The sequence below is a fragment of the Zalophus californianus genome, chromosome 10 (assembly GCF_009762305.2).
Source record: "Zalophus californianus isolate mZalCal1 chromosome 10, mZalCal1.pri.v2, whole genome shotgun sequence".
Classification (NCBI taxonomy): Eukaryota; Metazoa; Chordata; class Mammalia; order Carnivora; family Otariidae; genus Zalophus; species Zalophus californianus.
Genome location: NC_045604.1, coordinates 51,407,685 through 51,420,616, shown reverse-complemented (window position 1 = coordinate 51,420,616; position 12,932 = coordinate 51,407,685).

Below are 12,932 nucleotides of genomic sequence, written 5' to 3'. Positions count from 1 at the left end.
TTTCCCCTCAGGGCTTTCATTAAGATGTTAACATCTTTCTTGTCACAATATCTACCTTATTACAATGAGTCATAGTACTTCTCAATTCTCATGCTGAGACAACTTATAAACTCTCCGGGCTGAGAGTGGGCCTGAACTTGTATTATGTTGTTGCTGGGTTTTTTTTAAGTGAAAACTCCTTCTCAAGAGTTCTACGGATGAAGTTGGGAGATAGAAGATTCAAGAAAGAGAATGGCCTTCCTGTGTGGTGAGCCCCATGGGTGAGCCCAGCATCCGAGGCGAGGGAAGTGGACTTGCTGTGTTCTGATGGTTGTGAATCAGCTCCCATTGGACCAAGTTCATATCTCTAGTGCTGAGAACATGCTAGAATCATTTGGTTTCTACCTGGGTGGGGGTGGGGGGCAACATCAAAGCCCTCTGAAGATAGCCTTTACCTCTCCATCCTGCCCTCAGCCCCTACTCTGGGCCACAGGTATGGTCACAAATGTCATTTTCCCTCTGCAGAGACTCATTCCATGGTCCTAGAATGAAAAAGGAGGTCCCATGGGGATGAGAGGTCTTTTGTGCAGGTCCAAGAGAGAGCAGGAGTATTTCCACTGAGCCCTGCACATGAAGCTTAGAACAGGGGCACAGTGAATCCCCAGCAGCTCAGGCTCCTGCTGCCCGGCAAAGGTGGGTGCTTGAGCTGACAGGGCGGCCTTCAAAGAGAAGAGACATTCCTTTAGACCAGGGGTAGACAAATCTGTGAAGGGCCAGAGAGTAGACATTCTAGGTTGTGAGGGTCTCTCTGTCATAACTACTCAATTGGGCACAAAATGGTGGCCATGTTCCAATTAAGTTTTCTTTATAAATGCTTAAAATTTGGATTTCACATAATTTTGCATGTCACCAAAAAATACTCTTTTTGTTTTAGTTTCAATTCTTAACTAGCAGATTGTATGAAAACAGGTGGCAGGTCTTAGTTGCCCAGGCCCTGCTTCAGGCAGGGCTCAATGATCAGGTCTTTCAGGCACTTGCAAGATACCCAGAACCGCTATAATGCACAATGGACCTGCCCAAACACCCGGGTTGACTAACTCAGCACTTGTGGGAGGTCTCCATCACAGCTCAGGCTTCTTTTGCCACCTGATCTCAAACGGAATGCTATTTCGAGGAAACCACGTAGAAGTGTTCAAAAATGCTTCTCTTCTGCCTGTTGGAATGTGAGTAAAGTATGAGGGAGCGGAAGTAGAGAGGCAAAGGCCCTTCAAGGAGACATTTGGCTCAGACAGAGAGGCTGATCACAAAACAATGCTTTCGGAATCATTTTAAGGAGGGTTGGTGCTAAATTGGGAAGGAAGAGGTGTGAGAGAGAAGTGAGTGAGAAAAGCAGGATGTGTGGGGTGCCTGGGTGCCTCAGTCAGTTAAGCATCTGCCTTTGGTGCAAGTCATGATCCCAGGGTTCTGGGATTGAGCCCCAGATTGGGCTCCCTAAGCAGGAAGCCTGCTTCTCCTTCCCCCTCTTCTATTCCCCACGCCCCACTTGTGCTCTCTGGCTCTCTCTATCTCTCTGTCAAATAAATAAATGAAATCTTTTAAAGAGGAAGAAAGAAAGAAAGGAAAGAAAGAAAGAAAGAAAGAAAGAAAGAAAGAAAGAAAGAAAGAAAGAAAGAAAGAAAGAAAGAAAGAAAGAAGGAAGGAAGGAAGGAAGGAAGGAAGGAAGGAAGGAAGGAAGGAAGGAAGAAGGAAGGAAGAAGGAAGGAAGGAAGGAAGGAAGGAAGGAAGAAAGAAGGGAGGGAGGGAGGGAGGGAGGAAGGAAGGAAGGAAGGAAGGAAGAAGGGAGGAAGGGAGGAAGGGAGGAAGGGAGGAAGGGAGGAAGGGAGGAAGGGAGGAAGGGAGGAAGGGAGGAAGGGAGGAAGGGAGGAAGGGAGGAAGGGAGGAAGGGAGGAAGGGAGGAAGGGAGGAAGGGAGGAAGGGAGGAAGGGAGGAAGAAAGAAAGAAAGAAAGAAAGAAAGAAAGAAAGAAAGAAAGAAAGAAAGAAAGAAAGAAAGAAAGAAAGAAAGAAAGAAAGAAAGAAAGAAAGAAAGAAAGAAAGAAAGAAAGAAAGAAAAGAAAAGAAAAGAAAAGAAAGAAAGAAAGAAAGAAAGAAAGACATGATGTGGAGCCCACCCTTTCTGGAAGTGGTCTTGCTGGAAAAGGTGGTCACCAGGAAATGAACCCCACATATAATTCCATGGCCATGGGGCTGGGGTCTTATATGACAAACTGGACGGAGGGAGGGCAGAGCAGTTAGTACAAGTAGACCTAAACTATAAGGGCTGCAGGGGGTAGGAGAGCAGTTCCCTCTGGTGACAATTCTCCAGGTCTTCAGTTGAGACATCCCTGCCCCCTCCCAGGTAAGGCCTCAGCCAGCACCTTCTGGAGGAGCGCATTCAAAGCTCACCAAAACAGGTCAGCTGGGGGCTGCTCTATGACAAAAATTCAGAGAACATGTAGAATGTCAATCTCAATAAATAATTGAGGTTGTATTAGGCGATGTATTAGCTTGGACTCTGGAGTTCAAATCCCACCTTTGCAATTTACTAGCTGTGTGTCCTGAGGCAAGGTACTTAACTTGGCATGCATCAGATTTCACTAGAGAGAATACCTATTGCACCCGCTGTTGAGAAGATTAAATGAGATAATATTCATGAAGGGCATGGCAAAAATAAAGCGTCAATGAGAGGTGGCTTTTTTCTTTTTTTTTTTTAGTGAGCTCTATACCCAATGTGGGGCTTGAACTCACGACCCTGAGACCAAGAGTCACATGCTCTACTGACTGAGCTAGCGAGGCACCCTGAAAGCTGACTTTTATTATCATCATAACCACCACCAGTTCTTAGAGTCTCCTTTAATTTTCCATAAATGTATTTAATTTGTAACTCATTATGTTCAATAGATCTTACATTTTGTGCTTTTCTCTTAAAGCTTTTGTATAGAATTTTTCCATATATGTGAATAACTTTCAATTTGTGGACAGTGGTTTATCATATTCCTTTGTACTGATAAGGTTCCACTTACTTAACCTCTCCCCAGTTTGTGAATATTTTGGCCTTCACTGTTATAAGCAGTGCTCCCATGAACATCTGTATAAAAACAGATTTTAATCTAATGGCAATAATTTCCTTGACTCTCCAAAAAGGAAAAACACTGCCTCAAAGTATGTGTTCATGTGTGGGTTACTTATTCATAGTCTGTCCTCCAGAATATTAACGTTGACACTGGTGATAGAACTGTCTGCAGAGAGCTGTCCCAGCCCTGGGGTTTATTATTTTAGCTTATTTTTTTGCTAATGGATGTGATGTGGGAGCTCACAATTGCTTTATCTTCCTTCCCTTTTTTTAATTACATGTGAGATGGATTATCTTCCTCACTAACTTTATTATTGCATTTGATATTTACTTATATTCTCCAGACAGGCTCAATAGACATGAGGTTTCATCCCTTGATGATGTGGGTAGGCTTTTTATATACTTTGAATTCAGACTTTTCTTTGTCATATCTCAGATACACGTTTCCTATTCATTTCCTTTATAGCTGGATTCCGTTGTTCCTCATGAAGTTTTAAATCTGTGTAGATCTTAACCTGTCATCCTTATTGCTGAAAATGTTAGAATTCAAGCAAGGAAGAAATTAGGTCTCCTCCACAGTTTAGTAAGGATAAGATTCTATTTTATTATTTTTTTTACTATTGTATCTTGAATCCACCTAGATTTATGATGCTCTTTGGTATAAATTAGGGGGTCTCGATTTTTCTCCACGTAGCTTCTAGTGATCACAACAAAACATAAAATTATGTGTTTCCCCGTGGTTCCTTATACTTCACTTGTCACATATTTTTAAAATGTTTCCTCTTTAGAGTCTCCTTCTGGAATTTCTGTTATCTCACAGTGACCTATATTCTGTTTTTAAGCCAATGCTATAGGATTTTAATAATTGCCGTTGTGAAACAAAATGCCTGGAAGGGCAAGTTTCTAGCAACCGATCCAGTACCTGGCGTACCCTAGAGGCTCTATAATGTTCACAGAAGGAATAAACAAAGCTTTCCAAATTGTTTTTATTCTTATATATCACGATTTGCAAAAACTTCTACTTAATTCTATGGAGTATTTTTGCTGTTTATTTAATAGGATCAGATCTGTAAGATAACTTGGAGAATCCTGAACAACACAGACTTGTCCTTCAAAGGAAGGTTTGCCTTCTCTCTTATTGGAATATAGGAGTGTAGATACGTGACATGGTAAGAATCTCACACGCTTCCCCTAATCTCTTCTGCTATTATTGTTTGGGTTGCAAGATCCTAGCTACTTTAAATTCTATTTCTCCTCTTTCTATTTCCTTGATATATACTTTCTTTGTCTTTAAAGCTTTGTTGTGGCATTTTCTGATCATGTTTCTCTGGTGATTAATTCTGAAAGGGACTCTATAGATTAAATTCTATATTAAAAATCTCTGGGAAACATTCTCCTATTAGGTCCTTATTTGCTATTTCCATAGTTGTTAAGCTTTCCTGCTATTTGCCAAAGACTGAATCTTCCTATTTTGTCATTTATTTAATCTTGCTGTGTTCTTAATTCTCCAGCTCATCTTACGCCTCACTCATTTGTTGTTGCAGTTGATTCTCGTCTTTTTTTTCATTTCTAACAATATTTCATGTTTGACAGGATATGTATTAAGCAACAATAGTTTTGATCTATTTGTGCTTATTTTTGTTATTATTATTACTGTTAAGCTTTAAATTTTCTTTCATTTTTTTTCCAGGCATATTTTCTCCACTGCCTGAACCGGGGCTTGGGTGTACATTTGTATCACTTCTGTCACTATTCATGTTTTTCCTGGGCTTTTACAGCTCTCTTTATTCTTTTCTGCTGCAAAACGTGTATTAGTAAGTTTGGGGTACTTTAGGAGGGAGGGAGGGAGGGCACAGGGTCCTTTGTTGAAATGTGTGATTGCCTGGCTGAGGAAAGGTCCAAAAAAAATCAAAGTTATATGAACTGAGGGTTCTAGAAGGGGGGGTGGGAGGATGGGTTAGCCTGGTGATGGGTATTAAAGAGGGCACGTTCTGCGTGGAGCACTGGGTGTTATATGCAAACAATGAATCGTGGAACACTACATCAAAAACTAATGATGGAATGTATGGTGATTAACATAACATAATAAAAAAAAAGGGCAAAATCAAAGTTATTGGTGATCCAAGGGGGAGGCGGGTTAATTGACCTCGAGATGCATGAGAAAGAGGAAACGAGAAGAAGCTTCCAACAATAAGTGGCTGGGGCAAAGGCGAGAGCGGGAGCATCTCTGGGCTTGGGGGCGGGGCGGGGGGGGGCAGAGAAGAGCAGATTCACACACCCTGTGTCTGTAGTTGAAGAAATCTCAGGCTTCGAGTAGGCCTGCCAGGGAAACAAGAAGATAATTGCCTTCACAGAAACAGGCAGAAATTGGAGAAGTTTCTGGAGGACTGATGAGCCAAATTTATGGTGCTACGTAAACATGAAAGCTTAACGGGAAGAGTTTAACAAGAGGTCACAGGAGCACCCAACTTTACGGCCAATTAAAAGTCAAAAACGGAGCCTCACTGCTGCTTGTAGCTGAGCCGATAAATCAGATGATTAGGTTGGCTGCAGAGCATTAGGAAACAGGGTAGTGTTGCAGCGCTAAGATTTCACGCAGGCCCACCCCTCATCCGCACACAGAAGGGAATGAGCAAGTGGTTCACAGGAACAAACAAGGTCCCAGTGGGTCAAGAGAGCAGGTGATGGGAGACACTAGGTGTGGAATCTAGAAATCCAGTGTTTGGAAAGGGAGATAGTACCCATGCGTTTCCTGCACTCCCCAGCGGCAAAGGGTCCTCACCTACTGCTCGAAGTGGCTCAGTCCGCCACTCACAGGCGTGAGGAGCATAACTCACCCACCGTCCTCAACCCCAGGTGTTTGATGCTTGACAACGTCTGAGCTCGCGTGCCTCACCCAGGTAGATTTTGCTTCTGGGATGAGAACTCCCTATCCATCAGGAGCTTTCCAATCTGCTGTGTGTGGTGTTGTGTTGTGGTTTTTTTATTGACCTCCCAGACTGGGACTAACAACACAGAGCAGACCGTATTGGAGACTAATTTCGATGTGACTTGGGGAAGAAGCCCTCCAAGGATGAAGTGGGCAGCCGTGGGGGATGGTGAGCTCCCTGCATCCAGGTGCTGGATTCATCTTTGGTGGGAAGACTACAGATGGATTGCTAAGTATGTAAACTGCTGGGCACGACCGCCTTCAAGACCATCTTCCAAACCTGAGGTCTTGCGAGATTAGGTGACGTGAGGCAACTTTCAGGTGTCCATCTGGAGGGGGCAGTACCTACTCGCAAGTGGTGAACGGGAGACTTAGGAGACAGTATACTGGAGTCACACCTTGGTCCTGCCAAGTCCTACAGGCTGCCTGACCTTTACCTTTCTCCAGGCAGTGAGATCATGATTTAAACCCATTTTAGCCCCAATCCCTAAGTCCTCCTACCTGTATCTCCGAAATTCCTCTTCCCTCCAGACCTACTGCCTCAGCCTCTGTGGGACCCGAGTCCTATCTCAGCCAGACACTTAGAAATTTTCTAATGAGGTCCTTGGTGTCCTTCAGTGTCCCGCCCCCAATCCGTCTTCCCCTTAGCCTGCAGAGTGATCTTTCTAAAATGCAAATTGGATCACATCACCCCCCTGCTTCAGATTGCTCATGTCTGAGCACCTTTGTGATAAAGATCAGCTTCCTTAGTATGGCCCACCAGCCTCCCCAGTTTTCCCCTGTGGGCTCAGTGAGAGCAAAGGGACCATGCACAGCATCCCCAGGACCTAGCACCATGACTAGTCCATGAAAGAGCTCCCTGAATATTAGTTGAGTGACTGAATAAACCCATTTCCTGCCAGCCCTGGTATTACCCCCTGTGTCAGCCCCACTCACAACAATCTCTCTAAAGGACAATGCCTGGTACAGCTCTGCATTCTGGAGTGTTCTCCGGAGCTTCCCCCGCAGCCCCCGACTGGCGCCCTCCCTGACATGCCCCCAACACCCTACCCTGCCTTTTCTAGTGGTTTTGAAACATGGAGGTTGTATACTGTTCAGAACCCAGCAAGGCTCTGAAGAGCACAGCCACCTTTGCTAGCATGTGCCAAAAAGGCCTCAGGATGCCACGCAGGGACAAAGGTCATGGCCCTGATGGCAAGCAATTAATGGCCTCTCCCTGCTCCTGGGGCCCCAGGGCTCTGAGAAGCAGCGAGAACCACGGCTTTTCTTAGCAGGGAGGGAAACAGCCTACCCCAGTCCCCTTCCCCTCCTCCCATGTCCACCTAAAGAAGAAAAAAGAAAATGCAAAAGGACGAAAGGGGGAACGAGGGGGAAACTTGCAGGCCGAGGTCAGCGCGGAGGGGTTGCTCTGCTCTTAATGAGGGAGGAAAGCCCACCAGGTAGGCCAGTGCAAGAGGAAGGCAGCAAGCAGCCGGTAATTTATAGGCAAGCAGGAAAACTGCTGAATTTGACACTGGTAAAGGGAAGATGTCAGCTCAACATCTGCTCCCGACACCTCAGCAACTAATTATTTCTCTGTGCACTGCAGTTGGCGGGTAGAACAACCCAGGGGCAGGCTCCGGCCTGTCAATAAGCCTGGGTTTGACGGGCAAAATAAATCAGTAAACAAATAAACACAACCTAAAGCCAGCCGAAACAATGATCCCTGAGCAGCCTTCCTTACCCCTCGTGGGACCAGCTGACCTCTGTGCTGAACCCCTGCCCCCCCAGAGTATCCGTGGTGATCTCTCTCCTTGGTGGTCTCAAGGAGCACTAGTCCCCGTTTCTGGGCCTCTTGTGCCAGAGCTGATGAAAATTTCATACTCTGTCAGCTCCCATCTTTCTTGTTAGCACAGTCTGTGAGGACCGGAAGAACCTCACATGTTTTCACAGAGCCTTTTTCTACTCGGGGTCTCCTATTGGACCAGATGGCCAAGAAAGTTGCTAAGTTTCTCTGGGAAGCTCTCTCTGCCTCCTTTCTCCTGTTTCATGGCCCAGTCACTACCTCCCTGCACACGTCCTTACCTCCCCGGGGTCTCCAGCAAGGGGAAACATCTGGCCGACGTATCAGTTTAGCCTGCGATTGCTGGTTTGCACGTCATCTTTGTCCAAAGAGCCAAGGATTGTTTCCATAACCCTGGAGCCTAGTGCGTACAAAGAGGCCCAGCAGAAGTTTGGGGAGCGGGGAGAGAAGGAGGAATGATGTGACAGAAATAAATGAATGTTAAAACAATATGTTACCCTCCCAGGACTTCACGAAAAACAGAACGCTTCATTCAAAAATGCTAACCGGGGTAGGGAAATGAAGACCACGTCTGCATCCCTGAAACTTTCCAATGCCAAGAGAGAAGTCACAACCCTGGAAAGATGGCAAGGGGGATACAGGGCCCCACAGTCTGAGAATGAACAGGTGGAAATAAGCACAGTTGTGCAGGTCATTGTGGAGTGCTCTGGTTGGGAGCAGGGGGCGGCTGGCTGGGGAGGGGAGGGGAGGGGACAGAGCAATAAAGGTAAACAGGTACAAAGGGCTACGGCTCTGGACTCCAGAGTCAGCCATTGCTGTGTCCCTGGCTAAGCACCATCTATTCTCTGGGACTCCGTTTCCTTTTCTGTAGAATGGGGATATGAGAACTTCCCTCAGAAGGTGAATATCAATAGGACAACGGAGCTTCCCCAACTCTGCATTTAGAAGATTTTCAAAGATGCACATCTTATTTTGTTGCTTCTGCTGAGAATCCTTCCATGACTCCCCACCATCACCACAGCACTGAGAAAAACAGCCAGTGTCCTCCACGAGGCTCACAAAACCCCCCATGACCTGTCCTGCCCATCTTTCCAACTTCACCTCACTCCTCATTTTTGCCTGGGCACACTAATCTTTCAGAGTCTCAAACTTGACTTGCTTCCCAACAGAGCCTGTTCATTTATGTGCTGGAATATTCTGTCCTTCCATCTTCACCTGGTTACTTCTACTCAGCTTTCAGATCTTCATGCAAATGTTACTTTCTCAGGAAAGTCTGTCCTGACTTCCCTGACCAGGTCGAATCCTCTTATGATAAAGGAAATTCCAAAACGCACACCATCTCACCTCCTCCACTGCCAACAACCTGGCCCAAGCGCCTGCAGCAGCCTCCCGTTGACCTTGTTCCCGCCACTCCTGCCTCAGGAGCTTTGCCTGCAGTGGTCTCTTGGCCTGGAATGATCTTCCCCCAGATCTCTGTGGGATCCTCCTCCAGTTCTCCTGGTTCCTTGCTCAAGACTCATCCCTCCAGAGGGACCCTCCTGGGCCATCTTAACCTAAAGTGGCCACCCAGTCAGATTCTGACCAATCCTCCTGCCTCATTTTTATTATAGCACATATAAACAGCTGAACTAAAATTGTATGTTTATTTTGAAGTTGTGTTTATTTGTGTTTTGTGTGCTGTGCTAGGACATAAGCTTCATGAGGGCAGGACTTCACTCTGCTCACTGCTATGTCCTCAGCTCCTAGAACAATGCCTGACCCACCAAACGGATCTTCAGAATACAGTGAACTCAGGGTGCCTGGCTGGCTCAGTCGGAACAGCATGTGACTCTTGATCTCAGGGTCGTGAGTTCAAGCCCCACATTGGGTACAGAGATTGCCTACAAATAAAATCTTAAAAAAAATAAAACAAAAAGAATACAGTGAACTCCTTTTGGTAGTAATATCATAATGGCTTTTGACTGATTACTATCCGCCTGTCCCACTGAACTACAAGCTGTCAGAGGGGGGACCATATTAGTGTGTACTCATCATTGCATCCCAGGGCTCCATATGCCTGACGCATAGTAGACACTCAATAAACACTTACTGAATAAATGCATGTGCAAGACAATAGCTGCATGGAAATGGAAAATTATCAAGTAAACACAAACACAAGTTTCCATTACGAAAGCGATGAAAGGGTTCAGTCGCATCTCCCGATCATGCTTGCTAACACCAAGAAGCAGTGGTGTGGATAATTTAATCTGCACTCTGCTGGCTCAATTCTCTCTATCGCTTTTCTCAAGGTTTTTTGGAGGGAGGGGCAGGCTCAGGGGAGCACATCCTCCCGCCTCTCCAATTTCTCCTGTCCTTTCCGCTCAGGCACAGCACACAGACTCAGCGGTTGGGTCTCCCAACTTGCTTCCAGTGCCAGCCATTAACCATTTCCCCCCATTCAGTGCTCAGAGTCACTCACATAAATCCTGTCCTTTCCTGCATGGGCAGCCCAGTGCAGTTCCCCTCCTACTCACAGGCAGCCTGCAAGCTCAACCCAACCGGTGGCAAACACTCCTCCCGTCTCGCGCCCCGCAAATGACATGGAAGAGGCTGAGAGACGCCAGGAAAGAGCTGTGAGAGCGTACAGGTTGATGGTGTGTGATGCCGTAAACTTCATTGCCACATATTTGAGAAGACAAAAATAAGTTACTGGCGTCTCTGCCACTTGGAGGAAACATAGCCTTTCCCGACTCGGGGACATAAAACTTTATAGCACCCAGCTCTCTCAGAGCATTGTAACTCACCTTCCAAAGGAATTCATCAAAACCCAGACACAGTTTATGTCATCACGGTGTTTAAGGTGGTGATTGAAATTACTATAAGCCCTCCAGAATTAGTCCAGGGCTCAAAGAAGTCAGAGTATAGACATCGAAACAGACGAATGAAAACATCAATAGCCATAGTTCCGAACTCTTTTTCTGTTCTGCTGCGACCTTGGTCAGTATCTTTTGCTCCATCCAAGGTCTGTCTCTAGGAAAGTATGGGAAAAACCACTGGGAAACATCGCAAGGGAGTCCTTTTCGAACAAGATTGCTGTGGTGTTTTTCCAACTTTGCATTTTAAGGTTTTAAAATGGGACCATTATTCTTTGACCTCATTTCCAACATTTCCCAGTGCTATCTAAGCAGCACTGACCCATGGCTTTGGGAAAAGAGTGTGCGGATGGAAGACTTACTTATTAATCATGTGACATAGGGCAAGACATTGAATTATACCGAGCCTCAACTTCCTAATCTTTAAAATCAGGATGATCAATTCTGCCTCATAAAACTATACTGAGAATTAAGTGAGATCATCTTGAGAGCTTATAATAAATGCTCAGCAAACATCAGCTTCCTTTTCTGGAACGCCATCTCCGTTCACGGCTTCCCTCAGTTAGCAGTCTTCGTGTCACGTTGGTACTGACTGTTGTTGCTTCTGCTTTGAAATTCTTTTTCTTGTGCTTCTTCCTGCATCTGTTCTGACTTCAAACTCGAATACAAACTCTTTGGGGACAGGAACTGCTTTTTTTCTTTCTTTGGTAAATCATGATTTCACGACATCTAACTATTTTGACCTGTGTACAAGACACATCAAGGTTTTGTTGACATGGTGGATGGTGGCATCAGAGAAAATCCTGGGAGAGCTGAGGGAGGGCTAGGCCTCCAGCACTGGTCTTTCACACTTTGCAAGCAGGAGGGAAGCTCCTGCCCCAGAAGAGGAAATTCTTATCTCTCAGCTGGCACGATTTTTTTTTTCCTGTGGTCCTAAAAAGGCAGCTGTTTTGTTTTGCTTTAGTTGGTAACCTAAATATTATATGGAGTGCTAACCCAAATCCCCATAATAAGATCTGGATAGGGATACGGAAGGTCAGGTGTAAGGTTGCCAGATTTAGCAAATAAAAATGTAGAATATTCATTGAGATTTGGATTTCAGCTAAACAACAAATAATTTTATAGTGTAAGCACATCTCATTCAATATTGAGACACGAACTAAGAAAAGTTATTTGGTGGTTAGCTGAAATCCAATTTTAACGGAGCATCCTCTATTTTATCTGGCAATTCTGGTCATGTAAAGGCAAGCACAAAACAGCTAGATAGAGAGGGGTAAGGATAAGGAAGACGGAGAGAGCAAAAAGCAAAAAACCAAAAACTTTCTGCTCAAAATGAGCCTTCAAACCAAAATCCCAAAATATGTAAAGAAATTAAATTAATACAGACAGCCAGTGAAGCATTTGTAACACAAATTCACTGCAGATGAAATTCTTTTTTCCAACAAAGAGCATTGAGACTAATCTATTTATTTGGGGGGAAGTGTAATATTAGTGATTTTGTTTCTTCCCAAACACACTGAGCATGGTAAAGATTAAAATAATTCATTGGGTCTTTTTTCCTTTTGGAAAATAATGTATATGGAGTAAAGATTTTAAAAATCCAAGCCAAAATATAATAAATAAATAAGAAATATAAATAAATTATATCAAGTTGTACCATGTAGAGATAGATAACCACTGCTCTCTTTTTGGTGCCTTTTAACTTAAGATATGAAGGACAGAAGGAAAAAAAGTCAGTCTTGTCAAGCACTGAGCAAAGAGAAACACAGAAAGCAGTATGTTCAAAGGTCCTGTGGTAGGAAAGGTCTTACTGTGTTTAAGGAACTAAATATGGACCAGAATGGCTGGAGTGAAGAAGCTATCAGTGAGATATGAGGTTGTGCAGTTGCCAGTGGCCAACTAGTTCATGCAAACCTTGCTTAGCTTTATAATTTTATTCTATGTGCAGTAAAGAGCTGTAAATGTTTTCTTTTATTTTTTTAAAGATATTATTTTTTTATTTGACTGAGAGAGAGAGCCAGAGAGCACAAGCTGAGGGAATGGCAGAGGGAGCAGGATAAGTAGGCTCCCCCTGAGCAGGGAGCCCGATGCAGCGCTGGATCCCAGGACCCTGGGATCATGACCTGAGCCAAAGGCAGATGCTTAACCATGAACCACCCAGGCACCCAGTTGTAAATGGTTTTAAGCAGAAGTGGATGTATATATTTAGCAACCATCCTTCTATTTGCATTTTTCCAATAGTATTTTAATAATTAGCTATGGCTTTTCTTTTTTTCGTA